This window comes from Heterocephalus glaber, unplaced genomic scaffold (genome assembly GCF_053883595.1).
Source record: "Heterocephalus glaber isolate CG9 unplaced genomic scaffold, H.glaber_assembly_v1.0 deba00001447, whole genome shotgun sequence".
Lineage (NCBI taxonomy): Eukaryota > Metazoa > Chordata > Mammalia > Rodentia > Bathyergidae > Heterocephalus > Heterocephalus glaber.
In genome coordinates this window covers 731,609-751,383 of record NW_028258299.1, presented here as the reverse complement: position 1 = coordinate 751,383, position 19,775 = coordinate 731,609, and the positions used below count along the sequence as shown (strand labels likewise).

The following is a 19,775-nucleotide window of genomic DNA, read 5'->3' as shown; positions in this document are numbered from 1 at the left end:
TCAGCACTTCGGCCTGGGCTGGTATGGAGGACAGCATCGGGCCGGCGTGGGGCTCCGGCTGCAGGATGGGGTGAAGAGGCCGGTGCCTGTGCAGCTGGAGCTGGGTGAGGTGGCGCAGGCCGTCAGCCCGGCACTCTGAGAGACAGAGGCAGGAGCATTGCAAGTTTAAGCCCAGCCTGGGCAACTGAACAAGACTGTCTCAAAAGGTAAAAGAAGCCCCTGCCTTCAAGCCCCAGCACCACACACACAGCCAATTGGGGTTCTGAGCCAGGGGCAAGTCCAGGTATCCCTGAGCCCTTCCTTCCCCACCTGGCCACCTTGGGCCCACACTTTGGGCCCGGGACGGGTGGGGGAGGCGGGCGGCAGCGTGGCCCCTTTAAACCGCTCGTGCACGCGTGCCCAGAGAGGAAGCGCGGGCGGGCGCGCGCCCGTGGGCCGTGCGCGGTGACGCGGCGTGGGGTTTCCCGAGGCTGCGGGCAGGGGCCGCCGCGCCCATCCCGATGGCTGGAGGCGTCTGAGGGGCGGACGGCGGCGGGCGCGGGCGGCGAGGGCAGCGGGCCGGGACCGGAGCACCGCTGCGCGGACCCGACACCTCGCCGGCTCTGCCCGCGGGCCGCGAGCGCAACGACCGGCGGCGGCGGAAAGGCGGGCGCAGGGCTAGGTGAGCACGGCCGGTCTGCCCGCAGCCTGTCCCGGAGCACAGCCCGCGGGGTCGCCGCAGCCTCGGGTCGCCCCGCCCGGGTGGGGCCGGGCGGGTGGGGGCTGAGGCCGGAGGGCTGGCGTCAGGGTCCTGGCGCGGGCCGGGGTCGGGGTAGCCGGGCGGCAGGAGTCGAGCGCGGACATCGCCTCCGTGACGGCAGCAGCAGGGCCAGCGAGGGTGCGGCCTCCGCGGGAACCCAGCCCGGCGAGCGCGCCGCGCCTTCGCCCCGCGGGACCGGGCCCGGGGCTCCGGGAGGGACTGCGCCATCAGCGCGGCCTCTCCCCCGCCTGCGCTGCGGGGCGCGGGGCCCCACAGAGACCCCGGCCCCCCGGCCCCGACCCCGGCCCGGAATGAATGGGCTCCGCGTCCGGCCGCCGCGACAAGATGGCGATGCGCGCCTTTGTCAGCGGGACCGCGCCGCCCGCGGGCCGGGCGGAAAACAAAGGCCGGCGGGGCCCGCGACCCGGGGGGCGGAAAACGGGGCCCTGGGCAGGGTCCCCGACCCGAGGACCCACGGGATGATGGGAGCCGCCCCGGAGCATGGTCCCAGGCCGAGGACCCCGAGGCACTTGAACGAGCCGGCGTTAAATGCCGAGCAGCGTCCGCTCGCGGTGCCGAACCCGTCTGTAGGGAGCTCCGGTGACGGCCTCCTTGATGTCAGAGGCTTTATTTGGGGAGGGGTGATCATGGCCCTTCTGGGTGAACCACACGAAGGTCTGAGGTAGCCACAGTGTTGCTTTGGGGAGCGTTAGTGGTTCTTGTGTATTTTTAGGTTGCTGTCTGATAGATCAAATCTCATAATACTCGGTGGTTAAATAGTTGCTTATGAGATTGATTATTAACTAAGAAAATACGTAGATTATCTTTCATGATTAGCAAATAAATGGAAATAGTTCTGTGAAAAGTTCCAGTCGAATGAGGGTTTTTATAGCAAGCATTGTTATCGATAGGGCTTTTTTACATGTTATTTTCTGGTTTGAAGCTGTCGTTTCTTTGGGGGGAAGGGGCTTTTTATTTGAAAGTAAGGTTTCTAGTTCTCCTGCTGATATTAGTCTCTTCTGGATTCTTCCGGGTGGTACATATTGCAAAAAGAAAATGAGCAAGCAGTTCCCCTTTTGCTTCCTTACTGACAGTGGGTGTGTGGCTAAGGGTGAGCTTGGTGCCACCAACATGGAGACAGGTCTGCGGCTTCCAGGCAACAGGCAGTCCTTTCCATAGCGAGCCTCCAGAGATGGAGTGTGGCTGGGAGGGTGAGGCTGGGCCGCAGTAGCTGGCCTCGTGCTGTTTCCCAGGCTGCAGGTGCCACAGTCTCCTAGAAGGTGAGTCTGCAGAGTCAGGCAGGTTTCCTGGCCATCCAGGTCCTGCATTGTTGGACTCCTGGACCTGCTGAGGCCCAGTGTCAGGAATGGCTCATATGCTGCTGCTGGACCCTTTCTAGGTGTTGTTTTTCTTGCAGTGTTGGGGATTGAACTCAGGGCCCTCACACTGAACTTTGATCATCATCATCATCATCATCATCATCATCATCATCATCATCATCATCATTTTTGGTACTGGGAATCGAACTTGGACCTTGCGCTTTTGAGGCAGGTGGCAGAACCACTGAGCTAAATCCGGCCCCTCTTGTTATATTTTGAGACAGGGTCTTGCTGAGCTGCTCAGGCTGGACTGGCACTTAGTAACTCTTCCTCAGCTTCCAGAGAGTGTGGGGATTGCAGCCGTGTACCACCACATTCCAGTCAAGGACATTCTCACACAAAACTGTGAGAACACACAGCTTTAACTCAGAACCGACACACTGGACAGAAACAGTTCCTCTTGTATGATACCTGAGTTTACAACAAAGTCGTATTTATCTCACCAGACAAATACTAACCAGAATGTCCTTTAGTGACACTTTAAAAAAAAGATTTTTTGGGCCGGGGATTTAGCTCAGCGGTTTTGCCGCCTGCTGCGCAAGTGCAAGGACCCGAGTTCAATCCTTGGTACCAAAAAAAAAAAAAAAAAAAAGATTTTTCTTTGTTATCCTCAGTTATCTCTGATTTTGAGGAAGGGAAATTGAAGTAAATGTCCTCAGATTCAAAAGGCTGCTGAAGCTGGGCTTGGTGTCCCAAGCCTGTAATTCCACTCTTTGGAGGCTGAGGCAGGAGGATCCCTGGTTGTAGGCCACCTCCAGCAACGTAGTCCAGTCTCAAAAATGAGAAGACTGGGGTTATAGCTCAGTGGTAGAGGACTCACCTAGTGTTGGTGATGCTTTGGGTGGTGCCATCCCCTCTTAACCTGCCCCCTAAAAGGGGAAAAAAGCTGTAGAATTGTCTTTGAGTAAAGCCTCTCACATCTCTTTCATGCTTAGTGAGTTTGGTTTCAGAATATATCATCCAGGCAGGTTTATGTTGTTCACTTGAGAAGTGGACTGGCTTTATAACAAGGCAATTAATTTCTCAAAGCAGATATTTGTGGGATACTATAAGAATTATAGGAGCTTTGCTACATTTCACTAGGCCCAAAATTTCTGTTATCCATTGGTTTTACTGAGAAAGTTACAGCTCTAAAAAATAGCTTTCCCAGAGGGGCTAGAAGCTCTTCTAGGTGTCTGTACTTACCTGCTTAATTCTTACTTCAGCCAGTAACACTGGCTTTATTTTGGAAGCGCAGTATTGGCATTTATTACAGTTTCTTTATTGGACTGTTTTTCTCTGCCCAACAGACTTGGCTCATGTCCGTCTCTAAATTGGATTAAATTCTTGCTGTCTGGGCTTGGGCTTTGGCTTTAGTGGATTGGTAATGGATATTCCCAATTTCGTTATCTGGGCTCACCATATGGCATTGCCATGTTAGTTTGAGACCTTGCTTAGTGTAAGTCAGACAGTGAGTGTGAATTTTTTAGAATCTTTTTTAACCCTGGTTTAAATTCTCATTTCGGGTTTGCATTTGTTGATTAAGAGCAGTTGGAGAAATTATGCAGTAGCTCAGTTAAGTGGTTGTTTTGGTGAACATAGAATAAGGGAATAAAAGAACAAAATTAAGCCAGGAGGCACTCCTATAATCCCACTCAGGAGGCTGAGGCAGGAGGATTGGAAGTTTTAGGCAGCCTAGGCAACTTAGAAACACCCTATCTCAAAACGAACAAACCAACAGAAGACAAATTTAAATTTTTTTTTTTTTTTTTCTGGTACCGGGGATCAAACTCAGGACCCTGTGTTTGCAAGGCAGGCGGCAGAACTACTGAGCCAAACCCCCAGCCTGACAAATTTAAATTGAAATAGAGCAGAGAAACAATTTATGAAATGGGAATGTTTTGGTAGTGAGTGTGCGGACTGATGTATGAGAGACGCAATGTCATGGTAGCTGTTGGAAAGGAATGGAGGAATACACTTTTTCTCAGTGCTGGGGATTAAACCCAGGGCCTTGCACACTAGGCAAGCGCTGTACCACTGGGCTATACCCTCTTCCCCTCCCCTTTTTAGAATTTGAGATAGGGTCTTTTACAATGCCGAAGCTGACCTCAGACTTCTGCCTCAGTCCTCCTGCCTCAGCCTCCTGAGTAACTAGGATTACAGATGTTTGCCACCACCCTGGGCTGGGGCCGCATCCATTTAAACTTTGAGTTTTGTTGTACAACTCTCATTTCAAAACCAGACCATCTCCAGGCTTGGAGTCGGCCAGCGGGTGAGGGGTTCTGCTAGGTATTCTGAGACCATGTAGCCGCCTTTTGTCTGATGCTGCCTTGTGGGGGCACAGGGCCCACTGGAAACCACTGCTGGCTTCCAGTTTGGTAAAGCACAGTGGATTCCTTTCTTGTTTTTTAGGAAAGTATTTATCTTAATTTAGAATTCTGACATTTCTAAAAGCTTACTGATGTAAAAACCAAGATTATCTGAGATAATTCACAGGATTATTCACTTGAACTCCCTTTGTGGTTGGTAGAAGGTTATTATGAGCTAATAATTTGTTGCTCCAAGCTTAGTAATGTACCTTCTGAAGGGAGAATGACTGTCATAATTCTAAACCTGCGGTAGGGTTGTACCCATCCTATGTCTGTGTGGTTGTCTTTAGACTCAGTTCCGTGCCAGTTAGAAAACCCGTTCCCCTCCAGAGTTAGGCTCTCAAATACTTGTCTGAGTGTTGTAGTTCATAAAGCTTACAGATTTTTTGAAAAAAAAAATTTTGGACACTTTGTAATTGAGGAGAAAGCATCAAAGCCAGGGCAATAGGTTTCAAAAAATTTGTCATAAAAAGCTGGGCATGCTGGTGCAAGCCTGTGATCCCAGCACTTGGGAGGCTGAGCCAGGAGGATTGCCATAAGTTTGAGGCCAGCCTGGGCTGCGTAGTGAGTTCAAGGCCAGCCTGGGCTACATAGCGAGATCCTGTTAAAAAAAAGCCATAGAGAATTTCTAAATTCTAGAGAGGGAGAGAGATTCCCTCATTTTCTAAAAGAATGTGAATCTGGTTAAGACTCAGCTCTGCCCCTTAATGGGCTGTGCTGGGCCTTCCACTCAGGGTCCCGCATCTGGGAATAGGCACACAGGACCAGGGTCCCCTGCCTGCCGAGGGCCGGGCTGAGGATGCAGCGGGGCTCCCAGCATCATGCCCTGCACATTTCTGTTGCTGATGACCTCGCTTTGCCAACTTCTCTCTCTTTTTTTTTTTTTTTTGGTACCAGGGATCAAACTCAGGTCCTTGCGCTTGCAAGGCAAGCGACGGAACCACTGAGCTAAATCCCCGGCCCTGCCAACTTCTGTTTTAAAAATTCAGGTCATGTATAAAAGGACAACTTGCTGGGAGGCCTGGGCTTTTCGCCCCTTGGTTTCCGAGTATCATTGGTGAGGATGTGGAGCACATGTAGTGGCTGTCTTCCCAGATAGCCTCGCTTACTTCTTTCTCCTAAGGCTTTTCTCACATTGTTTTCTTGAAAGGCTTCCATACCTTGATAGGATAATCTTTTTATTTATTTATGTATTTTTTGGTACCGGGGATCGAACTCGGGTCCTTGCACTTTTGCAGCAGGCTTTGAAACCACTGAGCTAAATCCCTGGCCCGGATAATCTTGAACCAATACAAATGGATGATTACTGTGTTTATCATTTGGAGGACACACCACCGCCACCACTTACACTAATTTTTCTGGACTTCAGATATTTACTCAGCACCTTCTTTGCTGGGTGCTGTGGTTAAGTTGTGGAAAGTCACAAGTGGCCCAGGGCCTTTTGAGTTTACAGTTCAGTGGGGAGTCTGACAGGTGGGGAGGGCGTGGGTTTCAGGGACATCCCATGTGTGCTAGAGTTGGGAGAAGGCTTCTCCAGTGAACATTGAAGTCAGGACCTGAGTGGAGGTCTGGCAGGCAGGTGGAAGCAAGGGGTGGAGATGCTCTGTGAGGTTTTCGCACAAAGGCCAGCCAGCCTCCTCCCCTGCTGTGTCTCCAGCACCCAGAATAGTGCCTAGTGCGAAGTAGACACTCAGTAATTATTTATCGGTGAGCAACAGTGTGGCTCATCCAGAGATGGAAATCCCAGGGGGAGAAGCAGAAGGCAGGGCTGTCAGCCTTGGTTAGAAGACGTAAAGCTCTCTGGGTGACTCCCGGAAGTCTGGCAAGGGTTGGGAGATGGCTTGATGGCCGGCCCTGTGTTGAGCATGCGTGGGGAGGGAGCAAGGCTGGTTGGGTTCTGAGGTGGTTGAAGCCTTGTGGTTGCATGGAGGGGAGGAAGCCGCAGTGCAGGCCTCTGTCCAGGAGTCTTGGTGGCGGTGGTTTGCTGGGGCACAGAGTAGTGGGTTTGCGTTGCTGAGTTTGAGGTGGTTGGGTCGGACCTGGAGCTCTGCATCACTGGTGTGGTTGGAGGTGGGCTCAGATGGCTCGCTGCCTCCCTCCCGCGCATTCGCTCAGTGGCCTTTTCACAGGATCTCCACACCTTCACAGACGCTGACCTTCTCACTGCTTTTCAGCTCTGTCTGTCAGACAGCAGTTAGGCTCGTCACCTGGCACCAGGCCCTGAAGTGGGGTATGAGGTAAAGGCTTGTTGAGTCAGTGATTTCTGCACCTCTGGGGGCGGCTCCTGGGAGTCTGCAAGGAGGGAGCCTTTGGGAGTCACCAGCGGTAGTCACTTAGACCATCGTTCTCAAAGTGTGGTCCATGGACCCCCACCCCACCCCCATGGTTCTTGAAACTGCTCAGAGCCCATTAGGATAAAATTGGGTGGGAGTGGGATGACAAGATCTCACTGTACTAACTCAGGTCGGCCTTGAACTCACTATGTAGCCTAGGCTGAGTTCAAACTCACAGTGATCCTCCTGTCTCAGCCTTCAAGTGCTGGGATTACAGGTGTGTGCTCCACTACACCTGGCCTAAAATTGTATTCTTCAGATGTTATTTGACTTTTCACTCTGTTGGTGCCTGCACTGATGGTTGGTAAAACTGCTAGCTCCTTAGACAAATAAATCAAGACCTGGTACCAAACTAGTAGTCGTAGTCGTTGTCATTCAGAAGTACTCTTCACGGGCCGGGGATTTAGCTCAGTGGTTCTGCCACCTGCCTCGCAAGCGCAAGGTCCTGAGTTCAGTCCTGGGTACCAAACAAAACAAAACAAAACAGAAGTACTCTTCACTACAGGAACCTGGAGTTGAAAAAAGTCCAGTTAATCAGCTGGCCATAGTGGTGCACGTACCTGTAATACCAGCACTCTGGGAGGCTGAGGCAGGAGGATCACACTTTGAGCCTAGCTGGGGCAATTTAGTGACCTACTGTCTCACAAATTTAAAAAGGGGCTAGGGATATAGCTCTAGGAATGCCCTGGGTTCAATCCCGGTACCTCCCTCACCATGCAGTAAATCTAATGTCCTTGATGAAGAAACAGATTGATTCTGTTGTACTGTAAGCCTGGATTCCTCATCTCTTTCCTGTTCTGTGACACAACAGGAAGCAGGCATAAAGCACACAGGATGGAGAGTTTGCAAATGAATTAAAGAACTGGCTATTTAGATTTGAGTACTTGCAGATATTTTCTTTTGTTGTTGGTTTTTTGGGGGTTTTGTTGGTACTGGGGATTGAACTCAGGACCTTCTGCTTGTGAGGCAGGTGCCGGAACCACTGAGCTAAATTCCTGGCCCCTCGAAGATACTTTCTTTCTTTCTTTTTTTTTTTGTTGGTACCAGGGATTGAAGTCGGGTCCCTGCGCTTGCGCAGCAGGTGGCGAAACCACTGAGCTAAATCCCCAGCCCCTCGAAGATACTTTCTTGACAGTGAACAAAGTGAACCAGACACTTAACCTTAAACACTATTATTGGTAGTAATAAAATAATGTGCTTTCAAACAAAAGGTAGAATTTTGGTAAACTTGATGCTGATACCATGAGCCTGACAATATTTGAAGACTTTTTTTAAAAATTTTATTTTGGTACTAGGGACCTTGCACTTTCGAGGCAGGTGGCGGAACCACTGAGCTAAATCCCCAGCCCTTGAAGACTTTTCTTATGAGATAAGAGGTGATCCTAATGCAAGACTTTTAACAGTGCGTAATAACTTGGAGGATCTGTTTATCTCAGTGAGCTTGTATTTTCCCAAATGGCCTGTGGATGATGGTACAAACTCACAGATGGACAAAAGACCCATTCAGAGCATGAGAATGCAGTAAAACCAATGACATTCGGTGTAATATAATAGTGCAGAAAATCAACAGCTCCATATTCCACATCAGAGGTTCCCTTTTAAGCCTGGCATGGTGGCTCCTGTCTGTAATCCCAGCACTTAAGAAGCTGAGACAGGAGGACTGCTACTTTAAGGCCAGCCTGGCCTAGTGAGTTCAGTGCTTGGTCTACATAGTGACCATCTCAAAAAAACAGAACTAGCCAGGGATGTAACTCAGTGGCCCCGTGCCTGGATTGCAAGCGCAAGGTCCTGAGTTCAATCCCTGGTACTGCAAAAAAAGAAAAAACGTTTTAAAAACCCAGAACTACAAATAACTACCCCGTGAGGAAACTGGCCACTTGTTGAATTTTAGTGTAGTATGACAGAAAAAATGTACATTTACTTGGCACAACTAAAAATGCTCTTCTCGTTTCCACCTACCTGTCTGTGAGACTGTTTTCCTCCTGCCTATCAGCCAGAGCCATGCATGCAGTGCCACCGTGAAAGCAAGGCTGAGGACCCAGCATTTCCCTCTTAATTGAGATAGTGAGAAGCATGTGGGTGAGGTGGTGCACAGCCGTGTCCCAGGACTTGGGCAGCTGAGGCAGGAGGATTGCCACGGCTTGGAGGCCAGCCTGAGCTACATAGAGACCCTGTCTCCCGGGGTGGGGGTGGGGTGGGGTGTGTATGTGCGTGCTAAAATGTGAAGTACAGATTCTCACCAAATACTTTTTCTTAGAAAATAGTTACTTTGCATAAAAATGTAACACAGGCTTATTTCCAAGTGATTTAATACATGGGTTTTTTTGTTTGTTTGGTTGGTTTTTTTGGTACCAGGGATCGAACTTGGGTCCTTGCGCTTGCAAGGCAAGCGACGGAACCACTGAGCTAAATCCCCAGCCCTAATACATGTTTTAAACACTTCTGAGTCTTTTTTTTTTTTTTTGGTACCTGGGATCAAAATCAGGACCTTACACTTGCAAGGCAGGCGGGAGAACCACTGAGCTAAACACCCGGCCCACACTTCTGAGTCTCAATTTCTTTCTTTCTTTCTTTTTTTTTTTTTTCCTTTGAGACAGAGTCTCACTGTGCAGTTCAGGCTGGCCTTGAACTCACCATGTATTTTAGGCTGGCCTGGATTTCACAGCAGTCCTCCTGCCTCAGCCTCCCAAATGCTGTGATTATAGGTGTGTGCCTCTACACCTGGCTTGATTTCTTTTTCCTTTTTCTGTGGTACTGGGAATTGAGCTCAGGACCTTGTGCTTGCCAGGCAGGCACGGTGCCACTGAGCCACATCCCTGGCCCCCAGTTTTTTTTCTTGTTAGTGGTACCTGGGATTGAACTCACAACCTTGGGCTTGCCAGGGAGGTGTGGCATCACTGTGGTTTGGTTTCTTAATGTAGTAAATTCTGATAGATTGAACCACACCTGTGGGTCCTGAGCAGCACTTGCCTAGAGATACCCTGTTCTGATACTGGTCCCATCCCCACTGTGCCTTGTTCTGGGAGGAGGAGAACCCAGAGACTTGGAGGGGCAGAGCCGGGAAGAACAACAGACAAGCTGGAGGCCCGTGGGTGTCTCAGGGTACAGCAGTGCTCAGAGGTGGCTCAGCACCTGAGGGTGGAAGACAGTGAGGAGGACTTTGGGGCTGGCGAGGGGAGGGTAGCTCTGACCTAGACTGGTTCAGCGCCTGGGAGACTGCAGACCCTGGGGCTCCTGGGTCCCCATTACCAAGGGTGCTAGAGAATCTGAGCAGGGACAGACCTGGGAGCGGAGGGTCCAGGCAGAGGGAGGGTCACGTCGGAGGTGCTTGGAGTCAGAGTGAGACTCGGTCCTGGAAAACCCATGCTAACTGCCGTTGCCTAGGTGCTTTGGGACGTGTGTCAGGGAAGGTGGCTTACAGTGCCCTGCTAAAGTGAAGCCCCAAACCCTGGCCCTCTGGCCCTCAGCTGACACTTCTGGGCAGCAGGTGAACTTGGTTCCACTAGGCCCGTGGTGCCAGTGCGTTAGCACAGGGCCTGCCCTGAGCCACACACTGGGCTGAGATCTGTGCCACTGGTGGAGCGACCAGCGTAGCCCTGAGTCAGTGCCGTCTGGGCCATGTCACAGCTGCCTGGTGGCCTCTGGAGCCTGTGCTCTTTGTGTGACCTTGTGCACCTGCTGTCAGGAGCTCTTTCCTGCTCTCTGACCTGGGAGGACAAGTCCTGGGCTGTTGGGGATCGGGGATGATTAAGGGAGACCCCCTAGGGAGCGTTCACCCAGGCTTATCTGGACTGTCTCCTTAGGGCGCCTCTGTTCTACCTTAGACACAACTGATGTTGCACAATGAGCCTGTGATGTCTCCCAGCCACTATTCCTTTTTCTTTTAAAGGTAGGCATTCTGTTTCCATGGCCTCGTTTCCTCCCAGTCTAGCCTGTCCTCATTCTTTGGGATCTTGTTCCTGTTGTCTCAGTTTTTATCTTTATTTATGTGTATCTTGATAATCACAATGTTTAGCTGTGTGTGGTACTCTAAGCCACTGGGAGGCTGAGACAAGAGGAGCTGAACTCATTTTAAAGGTTTAGTATGTTTATTATAGGAAATTCTGAACATAAAAAATCCATAATCTCTTTATAAAGCATAACCATAGAAGGGCTGGGCATGGAGGTGCACGCCTGTAATCCCAGCACTTAGGAGGCTGAGACAGGAGGAGTGCTGCAAGTTTGAGGCCACCCTGGGCTACATAGTGAGTTCAAGGCCAGCCTGAACTAAATAGTGAGCCCTGTCTCAAAAAAACTCCGAACAAACACAAACTGATTTTTTAAAAAAAGAAAGAAATAACCAAAGGAGATTGTTATATTTTCTTTTAATCTTTGTATTGTTCATGCATACTTGGGTAGAAATTGGGGATCACTCCGCATATCTGAAGTTTTCAATTCTGCAGTAGTGTTCTGCCACAGCGTTCTGTACCTGTGTGTCACCCGTCTCTAAGACTGTACAGCTGTGTGGTGACTGTTGTTTCTCTTTCCGTCGTGTCCATCTGTTGGGCATCTGGGTTCTGCCTTCTCAGGTCATAGGCGTCGTGAGGGCTCCTCGAGAGGGAGGGTGCTCAGCAGGCTTGGGCCTCACTGTGGCGGTCTCCACGACTCCTTTGCATCAGGCAGTCCTTTCCCAGAAGCTTCCCCGAGCCTGGCAGCCTTGGTTTCCTGTCTTCTGGGTTGGGTCTCCTAAGATGCTGGTGGGCTCTGAAATGCTAGAGTCTCCCTTTGTGCAGCTGCTGGGCAGCTTCAACAAACAGCAAATGTGTCTGAAGTGGAGACGCGGTGGGGGCCTGCGCCCTCCCAGGCCTTGAGCAGGCTGAGTGCTGCGCTCTTCCCTGAGCCCCCTGACCTCCTCGTGGATGCTGCTGGTTGCCAGAGCTCGTGTTGCTGGGTGGCTGGGAGCAACATGGCATCACGTTTCTGCCTGTCTTCACATGGCCTTGTCTCCCTGTCCCTTCTCCTTCTGGGGTACTAGTCACTGGGTAGCAACTGCCTCATCCAGCAAGGCCTCGTGCCACCAGGACACTTTCCAGGTAAGGGGAGGGTCTCCCCGCGTTGTTCTTGACCCTGCCCCCCTCGTGTTCCTAATTGACTGTCTCCTATGTCTTCACCTTTCCTGTAGGACCAGGCTTGTAAAAAGTCTCAGTTTTAGGTTGGAGAAACTAGTAAGAATGAATTTAATAGGGAAGATAGGCCAGGCGTAGTGGTGCACACCTGCCACCCAGTATTAGGGAGGAGGCAGAGAAAGCCTGGCTCAGACAGAGGACGACTGTCTCCTGGGGCTCTGCCTGTCCCACAGAATCAAAGCCTGGGGATAGAACTGGGCTCTTTCGGTAAGTGTGGGATGGGGGCAGGGAGCACGGATCCTGTGCCCGCCCATTTTTCTTGGTCTGTGTGGGTCAGCGTGTGAGCTCAGAGCTCCCCCAGGTAACTCTTCTGTCCACACGTTCTCATTGCCACTGTGAAACATATTCTCTTAGCTTCTGCCATGTTGCAGGCTCCTGGCTTTTTCTACCATGTGGTTTTCGTTTCCTTCTGAGGTTCCAAGCCTGCCCCACTGCCCCGTTGTTGAGTTTCCCAGCCTGTGGTCCAGGTCCCTCTTTCCTTGAGCTCTCTGGGTGAGGCTGTCCAGACGTGTCCACCCCATATTGGTTCTGTTGTTTACACTGCTGGGCCCTTCATGAGAAGCACCCCCCTTCAGTACAGGGAATCGAACTCAGGACCTTGCACTTGCCAGTCAGGTGCAGCTCCACTGAGCTACGTCCCTGGTCAGAGAAGCCTTTACTGTCTGACCGGTCTTTAGCTAAACTGTGGGGTAGGTTCATGGTTGCTGAGCTGACTGACAGTCAAAATCCCTGGGACATCTTCATCAGTCTGCCTGAAACCCCAGGCAGGACTCAGGGGTTTTGTTTGTTTGTTTGTTTATTTTTATTTATTTATTTATTTATTTTAGGTACCAGGGATTGAACTCAGGACCTTGTGCTTGCAAGGCAGGTAGCAGAACCACTGAGCTAAATCCCTGGCCCAGAACTTAGGGGTTTTAGGAAACACCCTAGTTTTCTGCTCTGTATAGTGGCTCGTGTTAAGGTGACTTTCCTGAGAACAAATAGAAGGGCTCTTTATTCTCTTCCTTTTTTTGAGATGGCGCCTTGCCTTGTAGTTCAGGCTGGCCTTGAACTCACGGTGATCCTCCTACCTCAGCCATACCTGGCCTGATAGAAAGGCATCTTGCAAAGTCCTGGGATGGCAAAACTCCTCAAGAGTTGGGGGGTGCAGTGTATGCTGCTGCTGTACCAGGGCAAGGAAGGGAAGGGAAGAGCATTTTTCCAGGGATTTGAAGGACCCAAAGTGGGGAGTATCTTTGTGCCTAGCACTGACAGAGAAGACAATTTAAAAATGCACCTTTTTTTGCAGCTGGATCACTGGTGGTTGTCACAGTGTGATGTGTGCTCAGCAACAAAGGATCCAGTGGGCACGGTGGTGCACATCTGTAATCCCAGTACCTTGGGAGGCTGAGGCAGGAGGATAACAAATTCAAACCTAGCCTGGGCAATTTAGCAACCTAGTTAGGTGCTGTCTCAAAGTGAAAACAAATAAAAAGGGCTGGAGATGTTGCTCAGTGCAGAGGACTTGGGCCAAATCCCCAGGACTGCAAAACAAGCAAAAATAAAGGAGCTAGGCTGGTGGCTCATGCCGGCAATCCCAGCACTCCGGAAGCTGAGGCAGGAGGATTGCTATGAGTTCAAAGCCAGCCTGAAAATAACCAAACAAACAGAGCCAGGGGTTTAGCTCAGTGGTGCCACCGTCTGCCTCACAAGTGAAAAGTCTTGAGTTTGATCCCTGTACCAAAAAAATAAACATAAAATACCCAAACAAACAGACTGAAACAGAGTATCGTCTGTCCCAAGCTCATAGCAGTACCAAAGTTTAGACGAGTCTGCAGTTTAAAAAGCAAATCGCGTTCAATCCCCGGTACAAAAAAAAAAAAAAAAAGCAAATCGCCGTATGTTTGTTGTTTACTGTTGGACAACAGACTACCCTGGCCTTAGTGATTGAAGATGCTGTTCTCTGGTTGTCAGTGTGGGAGAGACCTTCGGTGCTGTCCCATATGGGGCAGGTGGGCCAGTAGCTAGGACACTGACATCCCCACACGGGTCCTGCTGAGACCTCCCCCACAGGGGCTGAGTTCTGAGGGGCAGCAGTGAAGGTGGATGGGCCCTTGAGGCCCTGCTGGGTCAGTGCCACTTGTCCTTCTTGCTGGCCAGTGAGGTTAGCAGTGAGCATGGGGAAGTGGACTCACCTGAGGGAAAGGCTGCAGAGAATGTGCCCTCCCCATTACTGAGCATGGCCCCTGACCTTCACACTAAGCTCCATCCCCTGCCCTTTTTATTTTGAGACAAGGTCCCACTGAGTTGCCCAGGCAACTCACAACTGTCCTGCCTCAGCTTCTCAATAGCTAGTGTGACAGGCATGTGTATGGTGCCTGGTGTGTCTTGGCCATGTGCTCACAGGTATCCAGGTGCCACTTGTGTTGCTGTGGACCGTGGGTGACATGTAAGGACCAAGTTAGGAGAAGACTTGCATGACGGCCCGTCTCGCGCTGGGTTGGCTGATGGCACTGAGCTGATGGGACCTTCTGGGCCAGCTGATTCCACAGATGCAGAGTTTGTCTTCCTTGGGGTGCTGGGGCCCCACTAGCAGCTTAGCCGTGAGGATAGCGCATGGTGGACCTGACTGATAACTCGTGAGGGTAACTTGCAGATTGGATGAGGTGGACTTTTTTTTTTTTTTGGTACCGGGGATCGAACTTGGGTCCTTGCACTTGTGCAGCAGGTGGCGAAACCACTGAGCTAAATCCCCGGCCCGAGGTGGACTTTTATGTGCCTTTTAGCTGAGAGGAGACCAGAGTCGGCTGGCTTCTCTGGAGACTCGGTGAGCTGTGACAGTCTACATAAGAGTCTTGCTGAGTCTGGATACTGGGCTTTGGAAGAGATGAGGTCAGATAAGGAAAGCTGAGTTAAGGAGCCAGAGCTTTTTAGTTTGTTATTATTTAGTCCTAAAGATCAAGCCCAGGGTTGCCTGCATGCTAAGCCAGGGAGCCACATCACCATCCTGAGAAGGGATTTTGTTGCTGGAAAACAAAAGATCATCATTGTTTTTAATCACACGTTCTGGGGTGGGGCAGGGTACCTGGTCGGATTGCAGACTCTAGAGGAGGAACTGGCTCCCTGAGAATGACTGTGATTCCATGTGCCCCTCTGCACCTCCTCCTCAGTTATGTGCCAGAGGGTGCTGACGCTCAAGTGGGCAACATGGCCCAGGCCATCTGGCCAGCCCTGCACCTGCACTGCAAGCTGCCCTTCCCTGTGAGCTCAGGGCTCAGAACAGGGCCTGCAGTTAAGCTCAGGCCTAAGTATTGAGCTGGAATGAACGGGTAGTGGTGTGAAAGTTAGTAATTTAGGTAATGAGTGGTCAGTGGACTGGCTGGGGCCTCAGGGCTGAGTGTGCTCTTTTGTAACTGTCTTGTTATTTAGAGGAACTAACTTGGGAAATAATGTTTTTTGAGTTTTTGTTTCTCTTTGCTGTATGGGGCCTGCCCTGAGCTACATCCCTTCTTTTTCATTTTGAGACAGGTTAGGTTCTTCCTACCTCAGCCTCCCAAGTAGGTGGAACTATGAAGGCATGTCCCACTGTCCTTGGCCTGTTTTGAGTCCTTAGACAAGTAGACCGATGCCATTTCCCCCAATAGTTGCTAGGCCTATGGCGGGGCTGTGTGTGTGTGTGTGTGTGTGTGTGTATCTGTTGCTGTCTCTGTCTCTGTGTCCCTCTGTCTCTTTCTCATCTTGCTATATAGTCCAGGCTGGCTGACCTCAAGCTCCCAGTTCTGCTTCAGCCTCGCTAGTGCTTGAAAGCGTTTCTCTTCTAATAAGGGGAAAAAATATGTGTCAGTAGTTACAAGGCCTACAAGAAGAAAGTGCAGGTGCATTTCTAAAAGTGAAAGAAGTAAGCACCCACCCAGAACTTGTGCAGTTATTTCTGTATGCATATGCATGGGTACTGTAAATATACCAGTTGTTTGGGAGGAGTATTTGAGAAGAGTCACTCCTAAAAAACAAGGATCAAGCAGTGTCCTATTTGATGTATATATATTTATTTACTTTTTTTTTTTGAAGATAGGGTCTTGCTATGTAGTTCAAACTGGCCTTGAACTCACGGAGCCCAGGCTGGCCTTGAACTCATGGTGATCCTCCTACTTCAGCCTCCCAAATGCTGGGATTAGAGGTGTGTGCCACCACACCCAACTTGATTTTTTTAATTTTTTTTTTTGATACTGGGGATTGAACTTGGGTCCTTGGGCTTGCGCAGCAGGTGACAGAAACCACTGAGCCAAATCCCCGGCCCAGCATGATATATTTTTTAAAAGTGCTATCAGACAGATGAAAGTATTTTAGATATTGATGTATACATTTCATGACTAGTGTAGCTTTTTTGTTCTTCTTTTTTTTTCTTTCTTTCTTTCTTTTTTTTTTTTTTGGTACCAGGGGATCGAACTCGGGTCCTTGCACTTGGGAGGCAGGCAGCAAAACCACTGAGCTAAATCCCAGCCCTTTTCTTCTTTTTTTAAGACAAGTTCTCACTGTGGGCCTGAACTTTATCTCGTTTTCTTGCCTTAGCCTCCCCAGGACGTGGGACTACAGTAGCACATCATTGTACCTGGCTCTACATTTGTAAAAAATAATATACACTTGTGTATGCAGTAAAGTCTACTGTTGTCACCTCAGGGACACTGACAAAGGCAGGACCATTTCTGTATTAAGGTATTATTTCATCTGTGGTGTTTTGGAAAATTTACCAAGGGCATGGTAATTAGAAAAAAAAAATCTTATTTTCATTTTGTAAGACATACGAAAGTGATGTATTTGGAAGTACTTGAAGCTGTCTCAAAGTTTGCATGACTGTAGTGAGCATGAATTTCTTAGTTTTAGTTTAAATTTGCCTTTAAAAGATTTTTTTTGAGACAGGGTCTTTTTGTTTGTTTGTTTGTTTGTTTGTTTGTTTTTGGTACCAGGGATCCAACTCAGGACCTTGTGGTTGTGAGGCAGGTGTGGCACCACTGAGGTAAATCCCGGCCCTTGAAATAGGGTCTTGCTGTGTAGGCCCAGCCTGACCTTGAGCTTGCTATGTAATTCAGGCTGGTCTCAAACTTGCAGTCCTCCTGCTTCAGCCTTCCAAGTGCTAATATTATGGGCATGAGCCACCACACCAGGCTTGGCATGAAGTAAAAGATTTTCAGGCACCTGATGGTGGGGCATAGGGCCGTGGGTTTGATCCCCAGCACTGCCAAAAAAACCTTTTTTGAAATTGTGTATTGAGGCCAGGGATTTAGCTCAGTGGTTCTGGTGCCTGCCACGCAAGCGCAAAGTCCTGAGCTCGATCTCTGGTACCAAAAAAAACCAAAACAAAAATGAAATTGTGTATTGACAAATTATAGCAGTATGTATGTTTGTAGGGTACAGAATGATTGGAGGACTTTTTCTGTTCTACGGGATTGAACTCGGACCTTCACATCCCAGCTGTTTTTTGAGACAGAACCTTGCTAAATTGCCCAAGCTGAGGAAGAACATGCTGTCCTCCTGCCTCAGCCTCCGAGGGTGGAACTACAGCTGTGCGCCACTGCACCCGGCCTGTTGAGAGTCCAATGCAGTGTGGAGTGGGTGAGCCAGCCTGCCTGTCAATGCTATACTGCTTTTCCCATTTTCACTGTTGGTCAGTGAGTATCACCTCCCCATTCTCCACCCCCTGGAAAGCAGATGATTTTTATTGGTGCTGTAGTCTGCTTTTATCACATGTATAGTTATTGTTTTGCTTTTGGGGGGGCAGGTTTTTGGTGGGGTTTTTTTGGTACTGGGGATCAAACTCGGTCTTTGCACTTTCAAGGCAGGCGGTGGAGGGTCTATTTTTTGAGACAGGGTTTCACTGTGTAGTTCAGGCAGCAGTCCTCCTGCCTCAGCCTCCTGAGTGCTGGGATTACAGGCATGCACAACCATGCCTGGCTGAGTCATCTTTTTTTCTACAGCCCCTCACTGGTTTTTGTCCAGGAATGGAAGACGTGGCATGGCTGGGGTTTGGTGGTTTTAATAGCAGTGCTTTCTAGCAGTGTATGTGGCAGGAGGATCTCTGAGTTTGAGGCCAGCCTGGATTCAGAGCAAGAGTCTGTCTCAGAAACCAAACAGAAGTGAACATTTGTGGGGAGCAAGTCTTCTGTGTGTGTATTGATCCTTTCAAAGTTATTGCCTGGTTTGTGCAGTTTGACTTCAGACTGAAAGTTTGTCTCCTGGGTACAGCAGTGCCTGGCTCATCTGGCTGTGGAGCCCCGTGGCCCCCTGGCCACTGGGTGAAGTTGCTGCACCAGCAGGCTGGTGGCAAGCAGATCTGAGAGGCCAGAGAGGACGGTGTGATGCTGCGGGGGCCTGCGTGGCACTGAGACAAAGACTGTAGGATGGAGCCGGATGTCCTGGGCACACCTGCAACCCGAGCTCCTTGGTAGGCTGAGGCAGGAGTATCGCAAGTTCAAGGCCAGCCTGAGCAGCATAGAGGCCCTGTCTCAAAAGAAAACGGGAAGGGGCTGGAGATGTAACTTGGTAGAGTGCTTGCCTAGCATGTGTGAAGTCAGTCCTCTGTTCAATCTCCAGGATCTCGAAAAAGGGAAAGGAAAAAAAAGAATTACAGGATGGGGAAACATAGCTTTCCAGCATGGGAACACGAAGCTTTCAAGGTAGTTACTGTGGGTTCTTCCACTGCGGCAAGGGTGAAACCCTGTCTTTTTCAGCAGTATGGAGGACAGTAGGGTGTGGCCGACTCAGGCCTGTGTGTTCTGCAGAAGGTCGCGACCATGGGAGGAAGAGGGTTAGGTGGCTGAGTAAGGACGATTTCAGTGTATTCACAAAGTGAGGAAAGGGTTTGGAATCTTTCTTTTTCTTTTCTCTTTTCTTTTTTTGGTACGAGGGATCGAACTCGGACCCTGCGCTTTCGAGGCAGGTGCTGGAACCACTGAGCTAAATCCCTGGCCTGGAATGTTTTTATCATAAAGAAATGACAAGTATTGAGAAGGCAGATATGTTGACCCTGATTGAAACCTTTCACACTGTATCCATGTATGGAAACATGGCCCCCAAAGTGTGTAATTTTTATATTTTTGTGTATCAGTTAAAATCAAATGAAAGTACCAAGAAGGGACTGCAGTTTTGGCTATCTACAGACTACCCACAGACTACCCTGCTGTGCGGCAGCTACTGTGGCGTGAGCCAGACTTGAGTCAGACTTGAGTTTGGCTGTCCACTTTCTCTTTGTATGGATCAAACTCAGTTCCTTGTGCTTGCGCAGCAGTTGGTGAAACCACTGAGCTAAATCCCCCGCTGTTTAATACAACTGAAAAGAATGCACATACAAAGATTCAGACATGAGAAAGCATTGGTTCAACACTAATGAAATCTACAAGAATTAGGATTTTGGGAAGGTGGAAAAAAATTACACATTTTTAAAAACTGGAAACTGCAACAAAAATAAGCTGATAAAATCCCTATTAACACTTACTAAGAGGGCCGGGGTTTTAGCTCAGTGGCGCCATGCCTGGCTCACAAGTGCAAGGTCCCAAGTTTGATCCCCAGTACCAGGGGAAAAAAAATCCCTATTAACACTTTTTCTTTTTTTGGTACGGGGATTGAACTTGGGACCTTGCACTTGCCAGGCAGGCGCCAGAACCACTGAGCTAAATCCCTGCCTGCTTGCATGATTTTTATTAAATTAGCCTCAGCCAGTTGCTGTAGGGTTCCTCATATGAAGACGGAAATAAGAGGATTCCCCTCACTGGCCCTCTCGTGGGTAAGTGCTCTCCCCACCCCAGCCTCCTAATGAAGTCTGAAGGCTCACAGCCTGG

The 19,775-nt window shown here is 49.8% G+C and overlaps 1 protein-coding gene across 5 annotated transcripts in view; it reads left to right on the top strand.

Moving 5' to 3' along the window:
- Positions 1-10: 10 nt before the first annotated feature.
- The window catches only part of Gnb1 (G protein subunit beta 1), a 66,284-nt gene continuing 46,519 nt past the window's right edge, over positions 11-19,775 (top strand). For 2 of the 5 annotated variants that reach the window (XM_021243374.2, XM_013065126.3), the window contains exon 1: positions 462-661. The gene's annotated coding sequence lies outside the window, so the exon portion shown is untranslated. Of the gene's footprint in view, positions 207-461; positions 662-730; positions 878-1,833; positions 2,020-17,348; positions 17,554-19,775 lie in introns of those variants that run through there. The other 3 variants (XM_087214555.1, XM_087214557.1, XM_087214556.1) reach the window with 3 other exon arrangements.